General features: G+C 41.9%; 1 protein-coding gene and 2 long non-coding RNA genes across 7 annotated transcripts in view; 1 reads left to right on the forward strand and 2 right to left on the reverse strand.

The window, feature by feature from the left end:
* Positions 1-25,460, reverse strand: part of FOXP1 (forkhead box P1) — a 349,307-nt gene that overhangs the window by 173,073 nt on the left and 150,774 nt on the right. The window lies entirely within an intron of this gene.
* Positions 348-2,910, forward strand: LOC119473303. The gene is made up of 2 exons (XR_005202505.1): positions 348-2,529; positions 2,680-2,910. It is a non-coding gene; the product is annotated as an uncharacterized LOC119473303 (long non-coding RNA).
* Positions 5,623-8,006, reverse strand: LOC119473304. Its single transcript, XR_005202506.1, has 2 exons — positions 7,873-8,006; positions 5,623-6,371 (listed from the first exon to the last, which is right to left on the reverse strand). It is a non-coding gene; the product is annotated as an uncharacterized LOC119473304 (long non-coding RNA).

The raw sequence follows: 25,460 nt of genomic DNA on the forward strand, positions 1-25,460 counted from the left end.
TTGCTCCCCCCAAGACATTGAAAGAGAAAATAATGAATCAAAAATAACTGCACAGAACATCCCTTTGAATCACAGCCTCCCCACACACATCTATAGACATTCCTACCTTGTTCTCAAAGTTATAATCCCCGGTCGGGCACGGTAGCTCACATCTATAATCCCAGCACTTTGGGAGGCCGAGACGGGTAGATCACAAGGTCAAGAGGTCAAGACCATCCTGGCCAACATGGTAAAGTCCCATCTCTACTAAAAATACAAAAATCAGCTGGGTGTGGTGGTGCACCCCTGTAATCTCAGCCGCTCAGGAGGCTGATGAAGGAGATTCACTTTAACTTGGGAGGTAGAGGTTTGAGCGAGCCGAGATTGGACCACTGCACTCCAGCCTGGCGACAGAGCAAGACTCCGTCTCAAAAAAAAAGAAAAGTTATAATCCCCTATTAAGAAGAAATGCCCTCCCCTCTGAAAAAGGAGGGGAGACCAGCATCCATTTGTACATTTAAAGATTAAGTATAAACCAATCCAAGCCAGTGAGAGAACACAGAAGAAAAAAGTAAACAGGCCCCTACCCCTACCCCCAAAATAGTTCCCCTTTGAAAGTTCTAAGCAGTGAGTGCCTGGTACCGAGGGCTGCCCTGTTCCTTGGAGGGGTCAGCAAAGCTATGCTAAACTGACAGGTTCAGTTTACAGCAGGCCAGAACTTTGTTTGGATATACTGGCCTTGTTCACCACCAGCTTAACAACAGATGGCTAGAAAACTTTCATTATGTTGCACAGGACTGAACTGCAAACAACCCAGAAAACTGTGAAAAGTTTAACTCCCTCTGAACCAATGTGCCAAACCAGGGCCTGCCCAGAGCCAGTGAACCAGCTTAGGGCCAAGGGGGCTGTGGAAGTGATGGTTAAAGTAAGGCTACCCAAGTCAAGGCAAGGCACCTTTCCAGGCTCCAAAACAGCAGCGACCCACCCAAATCTCTATTTAACTCTTCAAAGGCCAGGCCATATAAGGAGTTGCATCGACTATGCCTTCTTTACTTTTCCAAAATGTACTGTCAGAATTTCCCTCCCTTTGGAGAAAGAAAATCTTCCGCCAGACAAGTCCCAATCCCCAAGCTGCCGTCTTGCCTTCCCTTCTCCTGGAAGTTGGGAGCACAGGACCAAATAGTCTCACCCTAACACCCAGAGTTAAATTTGATTTATCTAAATCTGTTTATAATTTAAATATTCATTAAATAGATTCAATCACATGAACCCTAATATCTCCTAATGCTCTGAGACAGGTTATAAATGCACCTTCAAAGGTTTAATTCAATTGGCAATCTGAGAAGCCTTATCACTGGAAATGTGTTATTTTCATATTATGCAAGAAATGAACAAATGTGTTTTCCACAAATGTATTTTAGAAGCCACCCTTTCCTGTTATTGAAAGAAAATTGTGTTTATTACTCCTTTAGCATAGTGTAAACTCATAAACGTCAACAGAGAGTACAAGGAAAACTGTCAACTAAATATTGTTTCCTTCATGAGCTGTTCTTCCAAGTCAATTACGCCTTTCAACTTCTGGGGCATTGTATGATAAACTGGCAGTAAAAATCATTCACATTAATATACCATGGTGCCTTGCCTGCAAAAGGTAATTAAAGAAGTAAATGACTCATAAGAATAGACATATTAGCTGCAAAATGAAAGGCAACTGAGCTGCCACATAAAAATATGTACCATTAAGATACTGCATTTTCATATTCCTGTAATCAGCTTCAGTAGACTAATGCTTATTTAATCCAGTTCTCTGCTAAGTCCATCAACAACTGTTTTTTGCTGTTTTCTCCTTGACTGAACATTATGAGAGCAGGTTTAGAATAAATACTGCAATGAGATTTTTGCATACTCAGTTGAAGAACAGGTTTTTACATTTTAAAATCTATTTTTCTTTCTCTGAGAAATACAACATAAAAAAAAAGATTACTGGTGAAAAAATACGTATGTATATTGTTAGTAGACGTGTCCCTTTAAATGGCAGAACATTTCAGCAAAATATTTGTTTCCATAATCACTATTTCTGACCTGTACCACTATCGGCATAAGGGTGTCATGCCTCCACTTGCCAGATCTCAGCTTCCTTTATGAAGCACTCCCTTTTGTTAATAATGTCTTCCATTAGCATTAGCAGGATGAGGGCAATTTATCCTTTGGCAGGGATGTAAGGAGAAGGCAAGAAATGAGGAGGGGGTTAGCGTGTGCGGGGTGGGAGAGTATCTCAGACATGACTAGCAGCCTCTGAGTCCTTTTCCTTCCAGGGTGTTAGACTGAATAAACCCTGCTCAAAGAGAAATGAATTGACCCTCAAAATAACTGCTCTATTTTCCAATCTCTGGCTTTCAAACTGACATTTTGCTCACTTCTCCATATCCCTTTATATTTCAGCACATCCTCACCAGCCCAGCCAAGCCACAGCAAAACATCCTTCATACAGTCTGAGAATTTTCACTCCACCTGCTCACTTCTCTGCTGTGGGAACCTTGATCTTAACCAGTGAGATGGGTCCACCATTTGTACTGTTAATATTTTGGGGAACATTAGATGCATGAAGTTTCCTGGAGGCGGGACAAATGCCTGTTCTGACTGTGGTAAGCAGGGCTCTTTGTTGATAACTGATGCAGTCTAAAGCTTTTGTCATTTCAGTTTGGGAGTTACAGTTTTCAGAACTCATGCAGCTCCCCCGATGTCCAATGCCAGCAGTGAAATCAGCCTAGGATATTTGGTCTTCTACCATGTGTGTCAACAAGTCATCAGCCTTCAATAACATCTGAATACATCTGGATGGTGCCCATTAACTTAAAAAAAAAAAACCCAAAAAAAAAATCCAATCTAGTTTTTTTTTTTTTTTTTTTTTGGGTGCAAGACCATGGGCTTTCAATAAAGGTAAAGTTCTAGATTTCTATACAAGTTGTGCCTTCTCTCCTTCCCTCCCCCTGTGAATATATAAATCTCTTTGGCTTTAAAACTGATGAGCAGTCAGCCAGGCCCTCAAGGACAGTGCAGGATGTGAGGGTGGCCCTACAAGGACCCTCCAAGATTTATGTATCTTTTCGCAGTTCTCGGAACTATGGAGAGCCTCCCAGATTTAGGCTGGATCTCTCTTTGTAATGTATTATTGCCTCAGTGTTCGAGCAGACACCACATGGAACCACAACTAATGAGCTCTAGTCCTTTTTCTAATTAAGGAACAAAGGTTCCTGTGTGCACAGAATGGTGACGCTGTCTGCAGAACGCACGTGGAGGAAGAAGCGAATGCTTCTAATTGCCTCAAAATGGGATTTTTAATATTTAGGAACATAATGGGATCGGGAAATAAGAACATTTCCAACATCCTTTACAAATAAGCCTTTACAAAATATTGTTAGCTGTTAATAATACATCATTATCAAAAATGGAAAGTCATGAATACAGTGCATGTAACCTTTGTATTCATGTGAATTAACCTATATGTACGAATACAATGATACATGAATTAGTTTTTAAAAATACATTAAAAAAAATAAAAGGCCCTTCTCTGAAAAAGAAAGGCAAGAAGGCAGCTCCTCTGAGCCTGATATTCCTCAGACCTTAGCAGATTAGGATTCAAACATGTAATTAAGAAAGATAACCCCAGTTTTTATAGTAATTAGGGGCTGTGGGAAATAGGATACTATCTCTCAAAAGTGTTACAAATATACCACACTTCTAAATAACCTGCAATGCTTGGAAAGTATACTCACTACCAAGGGCAAAGCTGCTATGCAGTGAGGGAACAGTAAATGACAGACTGGCGTTCAAGTCCATTAGCTGCTATGTGATAGGAGCACATTCACTGGCACGCGACCTGTGAAAAATCTTAGATCTCTTTAAATCTTTGAATTGGATTACTGCATTAATTCTTAAGAACTGCAATCCTTCAACCAAGTCAAATTACCCTCATTAACAGTGGAAAAACTGCCTCTGCAATAAGTTTTTTAAAAAAAGATATTTATTACCTATAATCACTTTCACATACTTCACCTAGAAATATGATGAACTAATGCCAAGAACTCTGAAAATGGCATCCTGGTTTCGCATATTAATTTGGGTTAAAATAAAAATACAAATGCAAGTATTTGCATGCTATTTAAAATTTTTTTTTCACATCTCTAGGAAATTTTCTTTTATGATTACAGCCCTCAGATAAGAAGGAAATAGCTCCATTTTACAGGAGGGGAAATTGGGGCATACAAACAGAGACGGAGCCAGGCGTCTAAGCTTGGCCGGGCTAATTGGGGTAACGCAGAGAGTCGCCTGGTCCTCTGTTCTGGGCTCACGCTGTTGGAATTAAATCAGAAATTCAGATTCATAATGGCACCATAATACAATGCACTGACTTCTCTAAATCAAACTCAGTGAAGTAAACGGCAGGCAAAATAAATAAGACAGGAATGCAGCTTTAAGTGTAGAAATGATAACTGCAGTAAATACCACAACAGAAGCTGCCTCAATTCTTCCATCACCAGATTTGCTATGACGTTTTAACCTGCCTTGAAAATTCATTGAATTTAGAGTGATTTTTTTTAAAAAAAGAAATGTTAATTGATCTACTCTGCCCTTGTTACTCCCTAAAATGGTCTCATCTGAAATGTGACGACAGCTTGATCGACTTTGAACAACTTTGGATACTTTATGGGAAATGAACTCTTTGAAGCCCCAATGACTTCTATTCCTCGGCTCTAAGGATTGTTACTGCTTTGGTTCTATTAATTCCCAGCACAAGCCAGGGCACGAGAGTCCTCATCCCAGTGAAGCCAACCAAGTGGAGACAGGGTTGAGCACAGGCAAGCCAGTCTGCATTTACTGAAACAGACTTTTTTTTTGAGACAGTCTCTCTCTGTTGCCCAGGCTAGAGTGCAGTGGTGTGATCTCAGCTCACTGCAATCTCCACCTCCCGGATTCAAGCAATTCTCCTGCCTCAATCTCCTGAGTAGCTGGGATTACAGGCTCCCACCACCACGGCCAGCTAATTTTTGTTTGTTTGTTTGTTTGTTTGTTTTGAAACAGTCTTGTTCTGTGGCCAGGCGCCAGGCTGGAGTGCAGTGGTGCAATCTTGGCTCACTGCAACCTCCGCCTCCTGGGTTCAAGCAATTCTCCTGCCTCAGCCTCTCAAGTAGCTGGGACTACAGGAACATGCCACCATGCTCAGCTAATGTCTGTATTTTAGTAGAAATGGGGGTTTCACTATGTTGACCAGGATGGTCTTGATCTCGTGATCTCCCCGCCTCCACCTCCCAAAGTGCTGGGATTACAGGCGTGAGCCACCGCACCTGGCCAACAGACTCTTTTTATATTATGTGTTCAGGAATGGGAAAAGGTGAACAAGTAGAAGTTGCTTTCCAGACTTGATATCAATCGATACTTCTAAACAGCCACAATAAAATGCTAACTGGAGTTTATAATAAAACCCAGGGGCACTACAAGTTTCCCAAGTACTCACAGTAGTTGCATGCAAAATCTGTTTATTTCAATTTAAAGATTTCAAACAAAGTAGTCCTTACTTAATATATGATAATAAAAACCAATTAAATAGAATATCATCTCCATTGATCCCAAAATAAACTGTAACTTTTATTTTGACTATTACAAAAGTTTATTTAACAAAAAGTCTAATATGAAAATGTACATGAACTATTTTTTACATCATAGTAAAACAGGCCCTATGGAGAGTTTCTCCGCTGAACAGCCATTATTTATACTTGTTCCAAGGCTTCTAACATGATGACACTATTTCCTCATATTACCACCATTCATCTATCACAAGATTCATAAAGGGATCAAATCCCCGCAATATTCCTCGGACATGTCTGCCACCATTTAATTTCAATGATAAGTTCTTGTCCACAATTTTTTTCAACTCAGGAGGGTGAGCTTTGCTCATGATGGCTACTCCGTGGGCACACAGAGGCCTGGTAACAGAATGCCTACTGTAACTCTTTTAAAGGTTGAGGATCCCTTATGCAAAATGATAGGGATCAGAAGTGTTTTGGATTTCAGATTCTTTAGGATCTTGGAATATCTGCACACACATGGTAAGGTATCTTAGAGATGGGACCCAAGTCTCACCATGACATCCATTTATGTTTCGTACACACCTTATATACACAAAGCCTGAAGATAATCTGATATAAGACTTTTGACAATTTTGTGCATGAAACTAAGGTTTGATTGCAACTCATCACATGAGGTCCGGTGTGGAATTTTTCGCTTGTGGCATCATGTTGGCACTCATAAAGTTTCAGATTTTGAAGTATATCTAGTTTTGGATTTCCTCTTAGCGATTTCAACTTGTAACTTCCAAAAGCTCTGTTCATGAGCTGTAAGATGAGCATTTCGATTCCATACCAGATTTGTAGTCATAGTTAATATAGTCTAATATTAGTGAAAATAGCATTTACCAATCTCACTTTGTGTCAGGATTCACTATCCTTCCAATGACCTTTCAAGGTGGGAATTATCATGCCTATTTTACAGGGAAGGAAAACAAGGCTCAGGGTGGTTGACTCCCTTGCCCAATGTCATACAGCTTCTAAGTATTCAAATACTATTACTGTCTGGAGGAGAAGGTGAAGCTTAGGGGAAAATCCGAGAGGAACTTTTCAAAAGAGGACTATCAGAAAAGAGAGGCATCTGTCTTGGGACATTAAAAAATCTGTCAAGAAGCCAGGCATGGTGGCATGCACCTGTAGTCCTAGGTATTTGGGAGGCCACGGTGGGAGGATCTCTTCAGTTCAGAAGTTTGAGGCCAGCCTAGGCAACATAGTAAGACTTGGTCTCCAAGAAGAAAAAAAATGCCAAGAAACTGTGATCCAAACACCAGGCTGTCCATGACTTGGAAGACTCATTGCACACCTCCTTCCCAGTGACACTGCATGTTTTGAAGGACAACACAAAAATTACTCTTCTTCTTTGGCTCTACCATTTGTAGAGTCCCCTCCCCCACTTTTAAGAGCTTTGTGACTGTCAATCAGGTGCTTTTCAAACAATAAATGCTTTAGCAGTGACCTCATAATTAACTTGGTTTCACTACGCAGGCAACTTTTCAAAACAAATGTTAAAGTTAACCATTCTACAGGCACCAGAACATTAGCTTCTATTTACACATCAATTAAACACATAATTTTTGGTGTCTACTTTGTACTAAGCACTGTCTAGGCACTGGGCCTAGGAGGTGAGAACAAGACAGACCTGGCCCTTCTCTTTCTGATGCTGCAGTCTAGTGGGAGATAGAGTTAAGACACCAGCAATCAACAAATCCAGAAATAATTAGAGATCCACCACGAACGAAGCCTCAGAGAGAGGCTTTACTAAAAAACAACTTAACTTCTCACTTTTAACCTACCCTAGATAAGTCCATCAAGGAATTCATCCACGAAGAGGTGCTACTTAATATGAAACCCACAAGTAAAGAAGAAGTCAAACAGCCAAGGAGCAGAAAGGAGGCTCAAGAAGGTGGAGCACAGAGGCTGAAAGCATGAAACAGTGCTTAAGAAATTAACTTACTGGCCGGGCGCGGTGGCTCAAGCCTGTAATCCCAGCACTTTGGGAGGCCGAGGCAGGTGGATCACGAGGTCAAGAGATCAAGACCATCCTGGTCAACATGGTGAAACCCTGTCTCTACTAAAAATACAAAAAATTAGCTGGGCATGGTGGTGCGTGCCTGTAATCCCAGCTACTCAGGAGGCTGAGGCAGGAGAATTGCCTGAACCCAGGAGGCGGAGGTTGCGGTGAGCCGAGATCGCGCCATTGCACTCCTGGGTAACATGAGTGAAACTCCGTCTCCAAAAAAAAAAAAAAAAAAAAAAGAAATTAACTTACTGAATCGTTAGTGAAACAGAACTGTGTTGCTCAACTAATCCTATGTCTACTTCATTCTTCTTCAACCGTTTTAAGGTAAACACAAGTATACAAATTACAAATATGTTTTTAATCAAATGACCTAATAAGTACAAAATGAGTCACGCTGGCCAAAAACAAAACAAAACAAAAAACTGTGAAAATGTTAAGGAATTGATGTAATTACCATGGAAAACAAATACCTTGCAGTTGGCCCTGGTTCCTGCCAGTGTGTACCATTTTTAATGCTGCAATGTTATGTGGTAGGCAGAATTCTCAGGTGACCCTTACATTCCTACGCCTGGTATAACTCACATCCTTCCAGAGAGTCAATCATGTACTAATCCAGGTGCTATGTGAGGGGATTTTTGCAGATGTAATTAAGGTCCCAAATCAGCTGACCCGAAGAAAGGGAGATTATCTGAGTGGGCATGATGGAATCACATGAGCCCTTTCAATTGGAGTTTAGAGCTCAGAGACGGAGGAAGTCAGAAATTCTGACGCACAAGAAAGATGGATGCGCCCCCACTGGCTTCACGATGGAAGAAACCATGCGACAGGAAATGTGGGTAGACTAAACGCTCAGAGCAGCTGCAAGCTGACAGCCAGCAAGGAAGCAGGAACCTCAGTCCTACAGCCAAAAGGAACAGATTCTACCAACAACCTGGATGAGTTTAGGGGCAGATTCTTTCCCAGAGCCTCGCAACAGGGAAAGGAATCAGTGCAGCTACCACCTGCATTGCAGCCTCCCTATTCTCTGAGCAGAGATGCCAGTAGCATTGCACCTGGACTTCTGACCTACAGTACTATGAGCTAATCAGGAGGTGTTTAAACTGGTAAATTTGTGGCAATTTGTTATGCAACAACAAAAACTAACACATGCGGAAAAAGAGATTAAATCACACTGCCTGCATCTAAGGTTTATAAAAGAGTTTCTTTTACTCAATGAATAAGAACTCAGATGGGAGGGAGGCGGGAAGAGAGATAAGGGGGCAGGAAAGAAAGGGCAGGGCAGGGCAGGGCTTGCATTCTAGTCCCACAAGGAACAACACAGTGACCCGGGGCAGCTCAATAGCCTTTCCTCTCTGGGACTCACTTTCCTCATCTGCAAAAGGTTGGCAGTAATAATGGGTGGTGGTGAGGGACGTCTTGGGAAAACACTAAGTGAAAACAGTTTGAAAGTTGTAAAGCACAATCCAAGTTATTTTATATTCTTTCCTGGACCATTTTCCTTTTTAGCTTCCTTTTCTAATTATTTCAATTACTTATTCTAATAATGATCATGACACAAATATGGAATTATGCTTGGCTAGAAGAGAGAAGAAGCATTCTAAGGTACTGTGGATCTTCTTGGTAGCCCATGCAAAGGGTGTGGGAATACCTTCCTGGGAAAAAGGGAAAGGAGGTCAGCATGTGGTCCCTCGTGAGGAAAACCCTGTCTCTCATCTTCCTTCCCCTCTTTGTTGCACAGTCTTCTGGAAGATGAAGGCAGAGGCCTGGGTCCGAACCCTAGCTTCACTCCTGACCTTAGACAAGTGATGGAACCACACTGCACCCAGTTTTCTCACATGTAAAATGGAAATAATAATTATACCACCTACTAAGGCTGTTGTGAGGAGTAAGCAATTTAAAATACATAAATTAGGCTGGGCACAGTGGCTCACATATGTAATTCCAGCACTTTGGGAGGCTGAGGCAGGAGGATCACTTGAGCCCAGGAGTTAGAGACTACCCTGGGCAACACTGCAAGATCTCATCTCTATAAAAAATAAAATAAAATGCATAAAGTACACATTAAGACAGTGTCCAGCACTTTATAAGCACCATGTAAGTGTTATGATGATTACTTTTACCACTGCTATGAATACGAGCTGATTTTTATTTTCTAGAAAATCTGTTGTCCCTCCAAAGGAATTTGGAAGATGGGGCTAAGTAAACATGTAAAAGTATGTTTATAATAAGGCTTTTACTAACGCCTTTCACAGTGCACTATAAAACCCATCTAACCTCTGATGAAAAAGAAAACCCTTCTATGCTCATGATTTTGCCACGTAATTTTACTTTTACTTGAATAGGAAAAAAAGTATACACGTCTTAAAACCTTGGCTTATTGCTTTTTAACAACTAGTTTGGGAAAAATGAGCAAAGATTCCCCTGCTAAAAGAGCCATGAAAGGTAAGAAATTTCAGCAAGAGGGTCAGAGATAAAAGCACTCAGAAAAAGAAGGCAAAAGAAAAACAAGACGAAGTCTGACTCCACCTCCAGAGCAGAGACTTCTCATCCTGACTAGTGCTTGTATTGAACTCTCTGTGGCCTTTTTCGCAGGGCTGGAGATTGAGCAGTGAATTAGCTCTCCCCAAACGTATAACCCAGCATGCAAGCCAGCCATGCCTCATAAACAGGCAATGAGAGTGGTGCCATGGGAACCCTGATAAGGGCATGAAATGTCCAGGGCTGGGTGTTATTCAGAGTTCCCAGTGCAAATGCTAGAGTCTCCACACCTGAATTGAGAAGATGCATCTCATTCAGCAGGTAAGATGGACTGCCAGAAGAGTGGACAGGAGAGGTTCTTGGGCAAGGGGCTGGGTATGAGTGTGCTCTGCTAGAAAATAAAAGTGACCCATTGGGCGCAGTGGCTCACGCCTATAATCCCAGCACTTTGGGAGGCTGAGGTGGGCAGATCACCTGAGGTCAGGAGTTCGACCAGCCTGCCCAACATGGTGAAATCCCATCTCTACAAAAAATACAAAAATTAGCCAGGTATGGTGGCACTTGCCTGTAATCCCAGCTACTTGGGAGACTAAGGCAGGACAATCACTTGATCTCAGGAGGTGGAGGTTGCAGTGAGCCAAGATCGTGCCACTGCACTCCAGCCTGGGTGGCAGAGTGAGACTCCGTCTCGAAAGAAAAGTGACCACAAGTGTTTGGGACCTGACAGACAGGTGTAGAAGGCTGAGAGGGAACTGGATGAATCACAAGAGATAGGCTGGGCTTTGCAGAGCATGTGCAACAGTTTGGACTGACTTTTTGGAGGGGGGTATAGAGTATGAATCTTAACACACGCATGGATTTGTATAATCACCAGCATGGTCAGGATACAGAAGGGCTCCATCACCCCCAAACTCTCTTTTGCCACCCTGTTGTAGTGACACCCTCCCCACCACCCCTGGCCCCGGGCAACCGCTTACGGTGTCTGTATCATGGATTTGTCTCATGGAATCATACAGTATGGAATCATATGGTATGCAATCTTTGGAGACTGGCTTCTTTTAAGTCTCTATTAAAAATACAAAAATTAGCTGGGCTGGTGGTGCACATCTGTAATCCCAGCTACTCAGGAGGCTGAGGCAGGAGAATCCCTTGAACCCAAGGGCGGAGGGTGCAGTGAGCTGAGATCGCACCACTTCACTCCAGCCTGGGTGAACGAGTGAGACTCCAGCTCAAAAAAAAGAAACTGCCCAGCTGTTTTCCAAGGTGGCAGCATCACCTTATGTTCCTACCAGCATCATGGGAGGTCACTTGCTCCACATCTTCACCTGCACTTGGAATTACCAGTAATTATTTTAGCCATACACATAGTGGTATCTCATCCTATTTTTTTTCCTTTCCCTTTCCCTATAATTTTAATTTGCACTTTCCCTAATGTCTGACAATGTGGAACGGCTTTTCATGTGCTTATTTCTGGTCAAGTCTGTTGCCCCCTTTTAAACTGAGTATTTGTTTGTTTTTTTATTATCGGGTATTGAGGGTTCGTTATATATTCGGTACACAAGTCCTTTGCTGGAGACATGATTTTGAAATATTTTCTTACAGTCAGTAGCTTGTCTTTAATCAGGGATTGTATCTGCAGTTTTGGAAGTTCTTCACACCATGTTACGGAGAAAAGATGGAAAGGATGTTTAGATAGCAGCAACTTACTAGGAAATGAAAAACGCAACCCGGAAGCCATGGACGGGCCCAGTGCCTCGAGCGCAGAGAGAGGGAACAAACAGGGTGCTGTCATGGCACGCGGGAGGTTGGGAGAAGCAGTCCCTTCAGGGTGATGCTTTTAATGCTGTGACTAATGATGCCACGTAAAGGTGATGTCTTCCCGTCCTCTGTTTTTAGTGCCACTGAACCATCCCAGGTAATAAATCAAAGAAGCCAGGGTGGCTATTTGTATGGCGAGATAAGGGAAATTAATTTCAATGCCCAAACATGGACCTCCTTATATTAAAAAATGACTTAGCAATACCAGTCCTTTTCATGAGAATGTCTTGGAAAACCAACACCTGGAAAACACACACACAGGGCCAATCCACTGTGTATTTTCAAGGGAAATACTGTTGTCTCCTGAGATTGTGGGAAGCCCAAGGGGAAGAACACTTTATACAATGAAGAGCAAAAACAAAAATAAAAAACAAAACGCTCTTTGAGCAAAAACTGTTTGTGGACCTTCACAAAAGAGAGCACTATAATAATAAATTGCATGTAGTCGTCACACCTTCAATTCTTTTAAAAACCTTCACTATGCTTTACAAACTGCTCTAATTGTCTCGTTTTCCCCGAAATTCAGACACTTTGAGTTTAAAGTGCATAAAAATATCAGCATTAGGACTGTGAACAAGAGCATAACTAACAATGGTGAGATTCTGAGGCGGCAACACAGCTAGAACATAGAGTTAACATTTTGGCTGAAATACTGAGCGGAAGACAAAGTGCAAGGGAAGCCTGGAGACTCCTCCTGGTCCCCAGGGGCTGCGCCCTCCTCCCGGCTCTGAGCGCGGCAGGGGGAACAATGTAAAGCCATCCATCACCAGCGAGCACTGCTCTACTTGCTGGCGCCAAGTGAGCAAGGCTGCTACCTGTCCAGCTTGCCTGTGAACGGTCCCACACACAAAGCCCCTCTGTGCTCCAAGTTCAAACTAGCACTTATTCTGGATGCCTGAATCACCTGGCATTTCAGCTGCAGCAACTGTGCCCTACCTGTAACTTGGAAAGGTCTTAGTTTAACCTTGGATCTACTGACCGTACTCTGGGTCTGCACCAAGTAGGCACAATTTTCCCAGGTAACCCTCTCTCTGCTTCCCTTCTTGCCCCCTATAATCTCTTCTCTGCGTAGCAGTCAGAGGGATCTTTTGAAAATGCACATCGGGTCATTTTGTTGCAAAGGATTTTGTGCTCAGGATCAAAGCCAAATTCCAAAGCCTGGCTTTCAGAGGTGAAGTCTTGCCCACACCTTCCTGTCTACCTTCATCTCATGTCACCTTCACAACTGCCATGGACCTGCTGTTATAGCCATCTTCACCATCCCCTTCCCTCTCAGGGCTGCTCCCTCTGCCAGACATGCCCTTCCTTATATCTGAACACAGCTGGAAACTGGAGCTGTTGGCTGTTCTGACCACCTCAGAGGTAACATCCACTCCACCATTAACAGCCCCCATCATTCTGTTCCACTGTCCTCGCAGCAATTTCACCATCTAAAAACATTATGCTGGCCAGGGGCAGTGGCTCACACCTGTAATCCCAGCACTTTGGGAGGCCATGGCAGGTGGATCACGAGGTCAGGAGATCGAGACCAGTCTGGCCAACACAGTAAAACCCCATCTCCACTAAAAATACAAAACATTAGCCAGGTGTGGTGGTGTGCACCTGTAATCCCATGGAAGGTGCACACCACGGAGGGAGGTGAGGCAGGAGAGGCTGAGGCAGGAGGACCACCTGAACCTGGGAGGCAGAGGTTGCAGTGAGCCAAGTTCGAGCCATTGCACTCCAGCCGGGCAATAGCACAAGACTCCGTCTCTCTCTCTATATATACATTATAAAATATATATGTAATAATATATGTAACTAAATATTAAATTCAATTTATATTAAATATAATTTAAATATTTATAATATGCATATAGATATCACATATATCATAATATATATATATATATATATATATATATATATATATATTATGCTTACTGATTTACAAGTGTGGCATTTATCTCTCTCTACTGGATTGTAGCTGCCCTGAAAACAGGAACATTTTCTAGTTGGGTTCATCTTCGTCTATAACAGTGGCTAAATCAGTGTCTTGGTTAAAGATATGAATGAATAAATGATCATAGCAAGGTAGGAAGGTACTTCCAAGATCCTACCCTTATCTCCACTTATTTTAAAATAGTAAAAAAAAATTATTGTCATCTCAGAAGTGGGAATGCGTTTTCAAATATAATTACAAAAAATTCAGGAACCATAAGGAAACATTTGATAAATAGAATTATGTTAAAACTGAATATGCCTAAAACAGCATAGCAAGACAAAAGATTGCCAAAACACTAGAGAAATATTTGCATGTCAGAACCTAGAAATAATTCTATTTTTTATGGAACATAAAATCTTATAAATCAATAAGGAAATAAATAAAATCCAATAGAAAATTAGGCAGATAACATGAAAATACAAATATCAGCCAGATGCAGTGGCTCATGCCTATAATCCCAGCACTTTGGGAGGCCGAGGTGGGCAGATCGCCTGAGGTCAGGAGTTCAAGACCAGGCTGGCCAACATGGCAAAACCCCATCTCTGCTAAAAGTACAAAAATTAGCCGGGCCTGGTGGCAGGCGCCTGTAATCCCAGCTACTTAGGAGGCTGAGGCAGGAGAATTGCTTGAACTCGGGAGGCAGAGATTGCAGTGAGCCGAGATCATGTCACTGCATTCCAGCCTGGGTGACAAGAGCAAGACTCCATCTCAAAAGAAAAAAAAAAATGTCTCAAACATTTTAAAAAGGTTATTCAATCTCACTTTTAAAGAAAACATGCATTTATTTTATTTGTTTTCATTATATTTTTTCTCATTTATTTCTGAATCTCATACTCAAGAATAAGCACAGGATCCTGAATGATGGGCAAAAACTGAAACATGCTAAGGCAAAATAATTTAAGTGCAGCACTGTCTTCTTCCTTTGACATATACTTATTGCTTAAGTGATTATGAGCACCAGCCTGTTTGTTTATCTGTGAAATGGGAACATAATACTGTCATTCATTTATGACAACTTGGTGAGAATACACTTAAAGCATTATTGAATCTATGGCTACCTTTTATTATCATCCCAGGTAATACAAGTCACCAAACTACAGCACATGGAAATCCTGCTTTTGCCAATCTAGCAGGAAGGCAGACATGGGTGAAGCACTCTATTGAAAAGAGAAGATGGTGTATCTATAGCACGAGGAGTAAAGATAAATTGCTACGCGAGTTCAAAAGGTAGGCAAGAGCAGTTCCAGTGCAGGATGTCAAAGATTTCCTAGAGGAACTGGTGTTTAAACCAGGGCTTGAAGGGTAAGGACAATGTGGCTGTGCCACAGACAATGTGCTGGTACAGTTAGTCAATAATAGTTCTCCTGCAATTATTAAGCCAGGTTCTGTGTCAGGCACTGAAGACAAAGTGGGAGAGAACACAGACAGCCTCTCCTCTTGGGGCAGTCTGAGTTTAGCGGGAAAGAGAGTTTAATAACAAACTCAAAAGTCAGCAGGCGGGCTACCTGTCTGCATGGGCTGTGGGAGGAAAGGCAAGTTATAAGTAACGAACAGTTCTTGGATTGAGTGCATCAACGTTTATTACGTTATGCTTTATAACTCACCAACATGCTGTATACTGTACTTAACAGTCTAAGGTGAACTGTTTATTCGTTCCATTTTAACATCTCTAAAATTGGGATGCCTCTTAAAAGACATGAGATAAGAAAGCATTATGTGTTAACTAGCTTGGCTGCATTTTACTTTATTACTGGTTTATAAGATAAAGCCCCTACAGAAGGCCCAATGAAATATGGCATATTTGTTTTATGTATCAAGTATGCCTTTTATCGGTCAAATGAGCTCAGTATTATTTTGTGTGCTATTATAAAAAAGACAGATATGGAAAATATAGCTGATACATAGATTAATTATATCTCCATCTAATTCAGCTCATGATGTAAAATCAGATTCCGTTAAAACTAAATGTATGATTTCAACTTTGTTTTCATCCATATATGCAACCAATACATGTTTTCATCTGTATATGCAATCAATGCATGTTTTCATTCTTCTCTTTCACTCTCTCCTCTCCTTTTTCTTTTTTTGATGGGAAGGGGAGAAGGTAATGCAACAGGATTGGAAACCATTTAACAATAAAAGCAACCATGAGAATTTACTAAAATAATTATCAACATCCATAACAATGCAAATATTTTAGTCCCTGAGTAATCCAGGAATAGGGATCATCCTGATACCTGGTCTAATTCTCAAAAATAATTTGGTTCCACAAAAATCAGAGATGCCCTCCACTTGTAAGCATTAGCTTGGCAGCCTAATAGCAGGAAATGATTTTGCTAAAGCCATGGCAATTGCTTGACGCAGATTCTGATGATCAGACTATTCTTCCTTCTTTTCCTCTCTCTCCACCCAATTTCCAAAGGAAAGCCACAGATCGGCTCTGCTATGAGATAAGGGTGAACTCAACAAGTACTAGGGAGGATGCTGTTTGGATGGAGTGGGATGCCCTGGCAGTGGCAATGCATGCATCTCTATTTTCCTTTAAAGAGCAATTATGATTTAATATGGTAAAATTATATCATTAAACCTACTCAACTGCAATAAATTCTCCTTCTGATATGCATTTAGAAAGGCAGTTCATATTCTACCCCTAAAATATATCTATTACATTTTTGTGTCTATCCGCCACTTCTCTTTTTACCATGATACTTGAGATAAGTTTCAGACAGTCTGGCAGGAGGCGAAAAAAAACACAACAACCCTGAAACTCGATACTTATCTTACTCATCGAGACCTTTTTGATCTCTGAGTGAAAATTAATCCTGAACATTCTCTAACTTCCCAAAGCACAAATTTCTAACATCTTTTTACATTCTCTACAAGAGTCATTACTTATTATTGCTAGAATTTCCCCTTTGTTAAAAAAAAGCACTCTAATTTAAATTAATGAGTTAAGTTTACATTCAAATGAAGAACTGTCACATGCTTATTTTCCAGTTATGAATCTTTACCACAAGCAGATTAGAAGTATCGTTTGTAACAGAGTTTTCCTCTAGTTCAACATTAAGAGTTTGGCATGGCGGTGTTGTGCTGCCTACCCCGGTACCGGGTACCTATTTTTGTATCCCCAGGATACTGTGAAGCTAGTTGCAATGTCTCCATCTTTCAGCTTCCTAGATTGTAAGATAACTTGGAATACCGGAAAGAGAAAGGGAAGGCATATGGGGGTCAAGAGTAGGCTCCAAGTCTTAAAATGATCACCAATATTCCAGCTGCTTACCTTCCTGGTTTAAGAGCACCGGGTTCAGCACCTACCACACGTGCGTGTAAATTTCTACTTCGTCCCTTGTCACCACAAAGAGCAAGTTACTTAACTCATCTAAGTCTCAGTCTCCTCAACTATAAAATGGGAATGCTGTTAAACGGCGCAAAAACTTCTTTGAGAGATTAATACAGTCAAGCCCTTGTAAGGTACATGCCATGAGTGGACATTCATGCTGTCTTTTATTGACCTTCTTTTGTCAAAACCCAGACTCTCACCCATAGAAATTAAATTGGCAGCTTTCACTACATGCATCAGCATTCATAACACGGTAGGAAGACTGCCTAGTTCAATGTGGGAACAAGGTTGGGTTGGGGCAGCACTTGAGATTGTGGGGAAACGGGACAGATTCTGAATGCTGCCCAACTGTCTGCCTGCCCAAAGACCACTAAATGTGTCCCTTCCTAGTGTTTTATTAAGGAGTTTGTAAAAGTAACCACTTGGGAAGAAACACGAAGAAAAATTTTGAGGGCAAGGGATATAGCCATCTACGTGCTAGATAGAAAGACAGAAGCATGAAGTCCAACAGTGCAGCAAAATGAACTCCCTTTAGTCGAGAGGATGCATGTCTGTAACATCTTTTTTTTTTTTTTTCCCACAAAGTTAATGAAATAAATTCAAGTATTTTTTTGGTCATACCTTGCATGGAAAACCTGCCAACAGAATTTGACATTAAGACCCACTAGGCATCTTAAGTAGCCTGCTACTCGAAAGACCTACCTTTTCCCAGTGCCCTATTTTACAAACACATTTAGCTCTGTCTCCTGCTCTCCTCTCCTCCAGCAAAGCAGGGAACAATCCACGAACAGTAGTGACTAAGATGGCCCCTAATGACCATATGCTTGTATTATGGGCTTCCCTTGAGTAAGGGCAGGATCCGTGAATGGGCTGGAATATATTCTTTTGATTACGTTATGTTGTGTGGCAAAAGAGATTTTGCAGGTGTAACGTCCCTATTCAGTTGACTCTGAATTAATCAAAAGAGAGCTTTTCCTCTGTGGGGCTGGCCTAATTAGGTGAGCCCTTTCAAAGAGGGTTGGAGGCTGTTCCTGAAAACAGAGATTCTTTGGTTGGGTTGGAAGAAGAGAAGGGCTGTGTTTGTGAGAGGGCCACACACAGGAAACAGTGGGAGGTCTCCACGAGCTCGAGGCCTCAGTGCTCTACCTGCATGAACTGAATTCCACCAAATGAGTTTGGAAAGAGATCCCAAGCCTCAGGTGAGACCATAATCAGGCTGACCCCCTGAGTACAGATTTGTGAGACTCTGAGCAGAGGACTCAGGAAAACCAGGCCTGGCCTCCACAGAACTGTGGGATGACAGATATGCACTGTTTGAAGCTATTACATTTGTGGTAATTTATTACACAGCAATGGAAAATGAAATAACACCTGTGAAACCTTGTATAGTATAGGACTGGTTTCCCCCAGAGGTGGGCTGAGCTCCACCTGAGACCACTTTGCAGAGGAGGCCACAGTGTGGGGGGCAGCTGTCGTTCTGACAGACAGACCTGCTCCTCTGCCTTGGCTCTGTGACTTACTAGTTCTATGACATTGAGGAAGTAACCTGACTCTCTGAGACTCTGTTTCTTTGTCTGAAAAATGGGTATAACACCAGTGCTTAACCTACAGAGCTGTGGCAGAGATTAAGAGAGATAACACAGGCCAGGCACGATGGCTCATGCCTGTAATCCCAGCACTTTGGGAGACCGAGGCAGGTGGATCATTAGGTCAGGAGATCCAGAACATCCTGGCTAACACAGTGAAACCCCATCTCTACTAAAAATACAAAAAATTAGCCAGGCGTGGTGGCATGAGCCTATAATCCCAGCTACTCTGGATGCTGAGGCAGGAGAATCACTTGAACCTGGGAGGCACAGGCTGCAGTGAGCCGAGATCGCACCACTGCACTCCAGCCTGGGTGACAGAGCCAGGCTCTGTCTCAAAAAATAAATAAATAAAAGGGAGAAAGAGATAACACTCAGCAGGCAGTGAACCCAGGGGCTGGCACACAAGCGACAGTGATAGAAATTACCTTTTGGTATTATTCAAATACATATTCCTGTTCACTGGCCTCAGTTTACCTATTTCCAACAACAACAAAAAAGGGTGGAGTGGAAAGGTTCTGAGCTGGCTCTCCCTTCTGACGCACTTACAGAGTCTTTGCCTAATAACTCAGCAACTCCTTGCCAAACTTTCCGTCCCTTTCCCCACCCATGCACATGGCAGGCACTCCCAAGTCACCAGCTTCCAGAGCCCCATGCTGGCCCGTCTAAAGCCAGAATGCTGAACTTTGTGACTGAATGCTTGCAACTGTTGTCACTATTCAGATAAGCACATCCTGCTTTGTGTTTACCGACCAGTTAAAGGCGCAATGGTACGGTGCTTGCTGAAGGCGCCTCCCACACACCTGTGTCTCCCAACCCAGCCACCTCCTGCAGGGCTCTCAGGAGCAGAGATAGGCTGGTGAATACACCAGCAGGAATACCCCAGTGGAATGGGGAGAAGTGGCTAAAAGTTACTAGAATGCTGTCGCTGCCAAGTTTTATTTTAGCCCTCATCAATCCAAACCTTTATTCTTGAATTAAGTATTCTCCAGGGACTTTTCCAGGTCTGCAGATATTTCCTCCTAATGATTCTAGTCCAGCACCAAGCACATTTCAACTTTCTAAAATGACTGGAAGGCTTTGAACTTTGACCACAGACTGTCCCCACTACCCCCTGCAATCATCTTGACCCCACCTAAGAATTAGTACCATACTTGAAAAAAAAAAAAAAAGCTATTAATACATCAACGCCTTCGAATCCTCTTGGTTAAACATGGAATGACAACTGAAGATACACATCATAGAATGACCCTGTTGTATGTGCTGGGGTGTAGGTGTGTCACATTAACCTAAAGAGGTGGATTCCAGCTTAACAAAATAAATCCACTCAAAGCTCCACTCTGATCAAAGGAAATTCTTCTCAGAGACAATCATACCTGATGAGATAGCCCATCCATATCAAGAGTCAGAAAACCTAATGGAAAAAAATGACAGTAAATTGTAAATACTGTATACTTTCCTTTCTAAAGGTGTGTTTTCAGAGGTACTGCAATAAACATTAATCAATAACATTTATTGAGCCCCTACTATACGCATTATGACATGTAACATACTAAGTCCATAGTGATTATAGACAATTGACAGAAGGCCCTCAAACACAAAGCAAACATTTACTGTGGTCTAGATAGTGTATAATCCATTTATTCCCATATAACTCTATGGAATTTTGTTTTTCCTCTATGCATTTTTTTTTTTTTTTTTTTTTTGCAATTGACTAATACTAATTGTATGAAGTATAATGTGATGTTTTGAGAAATACTAAATCAAGCTAATTAATATATCCATCACCTCACCTACTTACTTTTTGTGTGTGGGGGTGTGGTGAGAACATTTTAAATCTCCTCTTTCAGTAATTTTGAAATATATAATACAGTATAATTAACTGCGGTCACCATGCTGCACAACTGATCACTAAAACTTCTTCCTCCTCTATCCTGGAATTTCTTGAGACTGATCCAGACTATAATGTGCCTGGGAATCAATGTATTCTTTAAGGAAAACTCCAAAACCATGACATATTTAAGCCTATTGTATCAACTAGAAAAAACATTCTAAGAAGAAGTATCTCACATATACACTGTCAAATCACAAGAACAGACGTCCATGGAAGGCATGATTCCTCGGCTGTTGGTTCTTTGGTTCTGTCTTCTCACTGGTGGACAATACTGGGTGAAGGCAAAGAACACGGCTCTAGAGACTGGCTGCCCAGGTTCAATGACTAGCTGTGTGACCTTGGGCAAGTCACCTAACCTTGCAGTGCCTCAGTCACTGCAATCATTAAATGGATATAAGAATAGGTTTTTCCTTTTGGGGTTGTTGTGAGGATAAAGTAAGATAATTCCTGCAAACAGCACTGCCTGGTTCTCCACGGCTCTCAGGGGACATTAGCTGTCACAATTCCATTACTAGTAGCTGGAAGATGTAACAGGAGCCAAAGGGTGGTTGTTTTTTTCTTAACATTTGCAATAAGATTTCAAAATAGAAAATCTGAATTTGTCAATCTGGGGAAAATACAATCATTTAATTATAGTAATAAAATGTCTCATGTTATTACTGGAAAAATCACTGCATTATCTCTTGCCTAACCACAGTGAGGTCAGAAAGGTTTTAATTCTTTTACACAGTGAAGGAACTTAAGTTTCAGAGAATGTAAGATGCTGGGAGGCAAGCCACAAACAAAGAACTGAGATTGAAACTCAGGTGTGTTTCAGTCCAAAGTCCTTGTCTATATCATGACATGTATTTTTAAAGGTAACTCAGTGAACCAAAGAGAAGGCCTAGAAAATACATACAAACGGGTTCCCTCTGAAACACAATCTTACATTTATGCCTTTAGTATAGTGCCATCCAAAAGGAATATAATGTAAGCAACATACAGAATTTTAAATTTTTAGTAGCTGTGCTTAAAAATGGTAAAATGTTACAAAATCAGTGTACATGTAATCAACATAAAATTGTCAATGAGATATTTTGCTCTTTCAAAATTCTGTCTACTAAGTCTTTAAAATCCAGTTTGTATTTTCCATGTCTCCATTTAGGCTACTCATATTTCAAGGGCTCAAGAGCCACATGGGACCAGTGGCCACCATAATGGGCAGTACAGTGGTTGTAGCTCTTTGCAATGACCACTCATGCTAAACAGCATTGAAAGAAATCATTAGTGCTATTTGAAAGCAACATCTAACTTTTCTTCATCTGGCAGACCCATGATTTAGAGATGACCCAAGCCATTTGTGGTTTTTTTTTCCCTCAGCTACAATCTAACATCACATTCTTAGTTACAAAGACTTGATATGTTCACTTCTAGTGCAGAACATTCAGCCCTCATTCAGGATACTGTATTCTGCATAACTCCATGCACACATTCTTTCTTGAAATCAGTGAAAACTCGACATGTGAAACAGAACTGAAACAGACAAGACAGCCCTGCAGAGCAGATAACCATGAAGCAAAGGAGTGATTTCTTTCCCCCTTGTGCTTATGGACAATCAAGGAAAATAAGCCCTTATTTGCTAAATAAAACTAGCTTTGGCCATGAACTTCTTTGGTAAGCGAGGTGGGGCTCAGTTGGGGTTCTCACTGATTGCCTTTCTGACAGTAGTCTCTCCTGCAGGGAGGACACAGCCCAGACATGAACACTTAATTGAAAGAGAAATCAGGAGGATTGCTGAATGACTGAGTGATCTTCAAGAGCAAAGCATCACAAAGAAAAGAGGACCAGCTCCAGGGGAAAAAAAAAAAAGTTTTCTCTGAGCAACCTGGAGATCCTACGATGTATGGCTGTGGGAATGAAGAATAGGTCCTCTTCTTCCCTCCTTCTGTCTTTCCTTTTTCCTTCTATCACTTTCTTCCTTCACGCACTCAGCACCTACTCAGCATCTAGCACTGTCTAGCACTGAGCACAGAGAGGTAAACCATTGCCAGCCTCAAAGACCTTAAGTCAGCCGTCAACCACAACCTAGCAGCGTTTGTGCTTCAATGGAGGGGTGCACTGAATAGGAGGAGCGGAGAAAGGCTTTCCAAAACTAAAAGAACTTAGATGAGCCTGGGAGCGGGGAAAAGAGTGAGCAAAGAGAAAGTTATTTTGCAGAATGAGGCTAACATGTGCAAAGGCACAGAGGTGTCAGAAGCCTGGAGAGTTCAGGGGGCTACCAGAATCTGGGCTAGGAATGGTGGAGGGGAAAACAGAGGATAAGCTCTTGTCTAACGGGCAGAGGCTACAGCCTGACTGGCAACTCAACACCATCCAAAGGAATTTGATTTTAGTGCCCCAAGGCTAGTTAGACATCTAGAATTTTTGAAACGGGCAAGGAAGAAGACAAAATCTCTGTGATTCTGAACATGCTTCCATACACAGCAAGGAGTCCAGGAAATGAAGTAAGGTGGGCTTCCTAGGCGGCTAAGGTCCACCACACCTGGGCAATGACTGGTCCTACCTGCCACACTGGGCCAGGAAGAATGGCTGGCTAATCAAGACTGAAAAGCTAAGGAACAAGTACACTAAAGAAAAGCCAGTGTCGAGGCCTAGTAAAAAGAAAGACCACCTAGTTCAGGGGGTTCAGGAAAAGCACAAGAGAGTGGAGGAGCATACACTTCCAATGCAGAGAAGCAAAGCAGTTAATGTCATCTCGGGTTAATTAAATCAAGTGGCTTGAGGTCTGGATCTGACCTTGGTGGCAAACCACCAGGAGAATGTTGATAGAACAACCAAACAGGTACAGATTTTCAAACATGGTTTTTTAGAGTGTTGGAACACAGAATGAAAGGAGATTGCTGAGAAGGTTCAGGATAGGGAGGGGATGGAAGAGAATATAACACAGAAAGGACTTCTCAATCTTGAATGCCTCCCAATTCAGAATGCCTTTTTAAAAATATTCCTTTGGATACAATAACAAAAATCATACCAAAATATTAAAAAGGTAAGGCAGTGTTGAAAAGTTTACTCCTGGAATGCATGACTCTGAAATACAAATTAGAATGTTACACCCTCACCTCCCCCACAGAAAGGTGAAAATTAAAGTCAAATCATTAAATCTGAATATGGTTGTAAAGGGGCAGAGTTGCAGAGATTTATACAACTGTTAGAACACATCATTTAACCTATTGATTAAAGAGAAGAGGAAAGCAATGCCAGTGATATCCAGTGTACTGCCCAATGTCACACTGTGAGCCCACAGCATTAAGATAAGAATGTGAATCTTCTGATACCAGGTTGTTCCTTCACTTCTATTCCTGCCTTCCATGAAGAAATATTTGCTAAGATGAGCAATCACTTGAGCCCAGGAATGTGAGAGCTAGTTACAGGCTAGTGATATAAAGGTCGGCTAAGAAGCTAGTCAAGGTCCCTGTCCTCATGAGGCTTCTATTCTAAAAGTGTAGAGAGAGGGAGGACAGCAGCCCAGGTGGCTCAAGCCTATAATCCCAGCACTTTGGGAGGCTGAGGCAAGCAGGTCACCTGAGGTCAGGAGTTTGAGACCAGCCAGGCCAACATGGTGAAACCTCATCTCTACCAGAAAATACAAAAATTAGCTGGGTGTGGTGGTGTGTGCCTGTAGTCCCAGCTACTAGGGAGGCTGAGGTGGGAGGATCGCTTAAGCTCAGGAGGCAAAGGTTGCAATGAGCCAAGATTGCTCCACTGCACTCCAGTCTGGATGACAGACTGAGACCCTGTCTCAATAAATAAAGTGTGAATGGGAAAAGTCAGGTAGTAGATAAGTAAATAAAAGTGATAACTGTAAAGACTGAGCTTGTTAGAAGATACAAGTGGGTGATATAATAAATAGTGCCCAATGAAAGACAAGTGCAAAGTCAGGAGGCCCCTGAGCTGTCCCTCTGAGGCACTCATGCTAACGTATGAATGACAAAGACATTGACATTTAGGCAGGAGTGAGCAGGGATCATGAAACCAGTGAGTTCAGTAATTAAACCATGTTCCCTTTTCACTGCCCCCTGAATGCTCTCTGCACTAAAACTTTCCATATATGGTACAGGCAACAGAGAAAGTCCTCATGTAAATAACATAAGAGAAGTAAACCTAGAAGGATCCCGAATTAACATACAGATAAACACAGACTGAAAGGTAAAGTGATTTGACCTCTGGAATTCTTTCAGCCCATAGACCACACTCCAAAAAAAAAAAAAAAAAAAAAGTAAGGGCCAAGCACAGTGGCTCACACTTATAATCCAAGCACTTTGGGAGGCTGAGGTGGGTGGATCATGAGATCAGGAGGTGGAGACCAACCTAGCCAGCATGGTAAAACCCCGTCTCTACTAAACATACAAAAAATTAGCCGGGTGTGGTGGCATGCGCCTGTAGTCCCAGCTACTTGGGAGGCTAAGGCAGGATAATTGCTTGAAGCCAGCAAGCGGAGGTTGTAGTGAGCTGAGATTGCGCCACTGCATTCCAGCCTGGGTGACAAAGCGAGACCCCATCACACACACACAAACACACACAGACACACACACACACACACACACACACACACACGCATACACACACACAAAGTAAATGGTGATCACAAATCTTGGAATGTTAAGTTGTCAAAGGTTGGCTTAAATGTGGAAATAAACAGCTGAAAAGGGCCAGACATGGTGGCTCACGCCTGTAATCCTAGCACTTTGGGAGGCCAAG

The sequence above is a fragment of the Cebus imitator genome, unplaced genomic scaffold (genome assembly GCF_001604975.1).
Source record: "Cebus imitator isolate Cc_AM_T3 unplaced genomic scaffold, Cebus_imitator-1.0 Scaffold147, whole genome shotgun sequence".
Lineage (NCBI taxonomy): Eukaryota > Metazoa > Chordata > Mammalia > Primates > Cebidae > Cebus > Cebus imitator.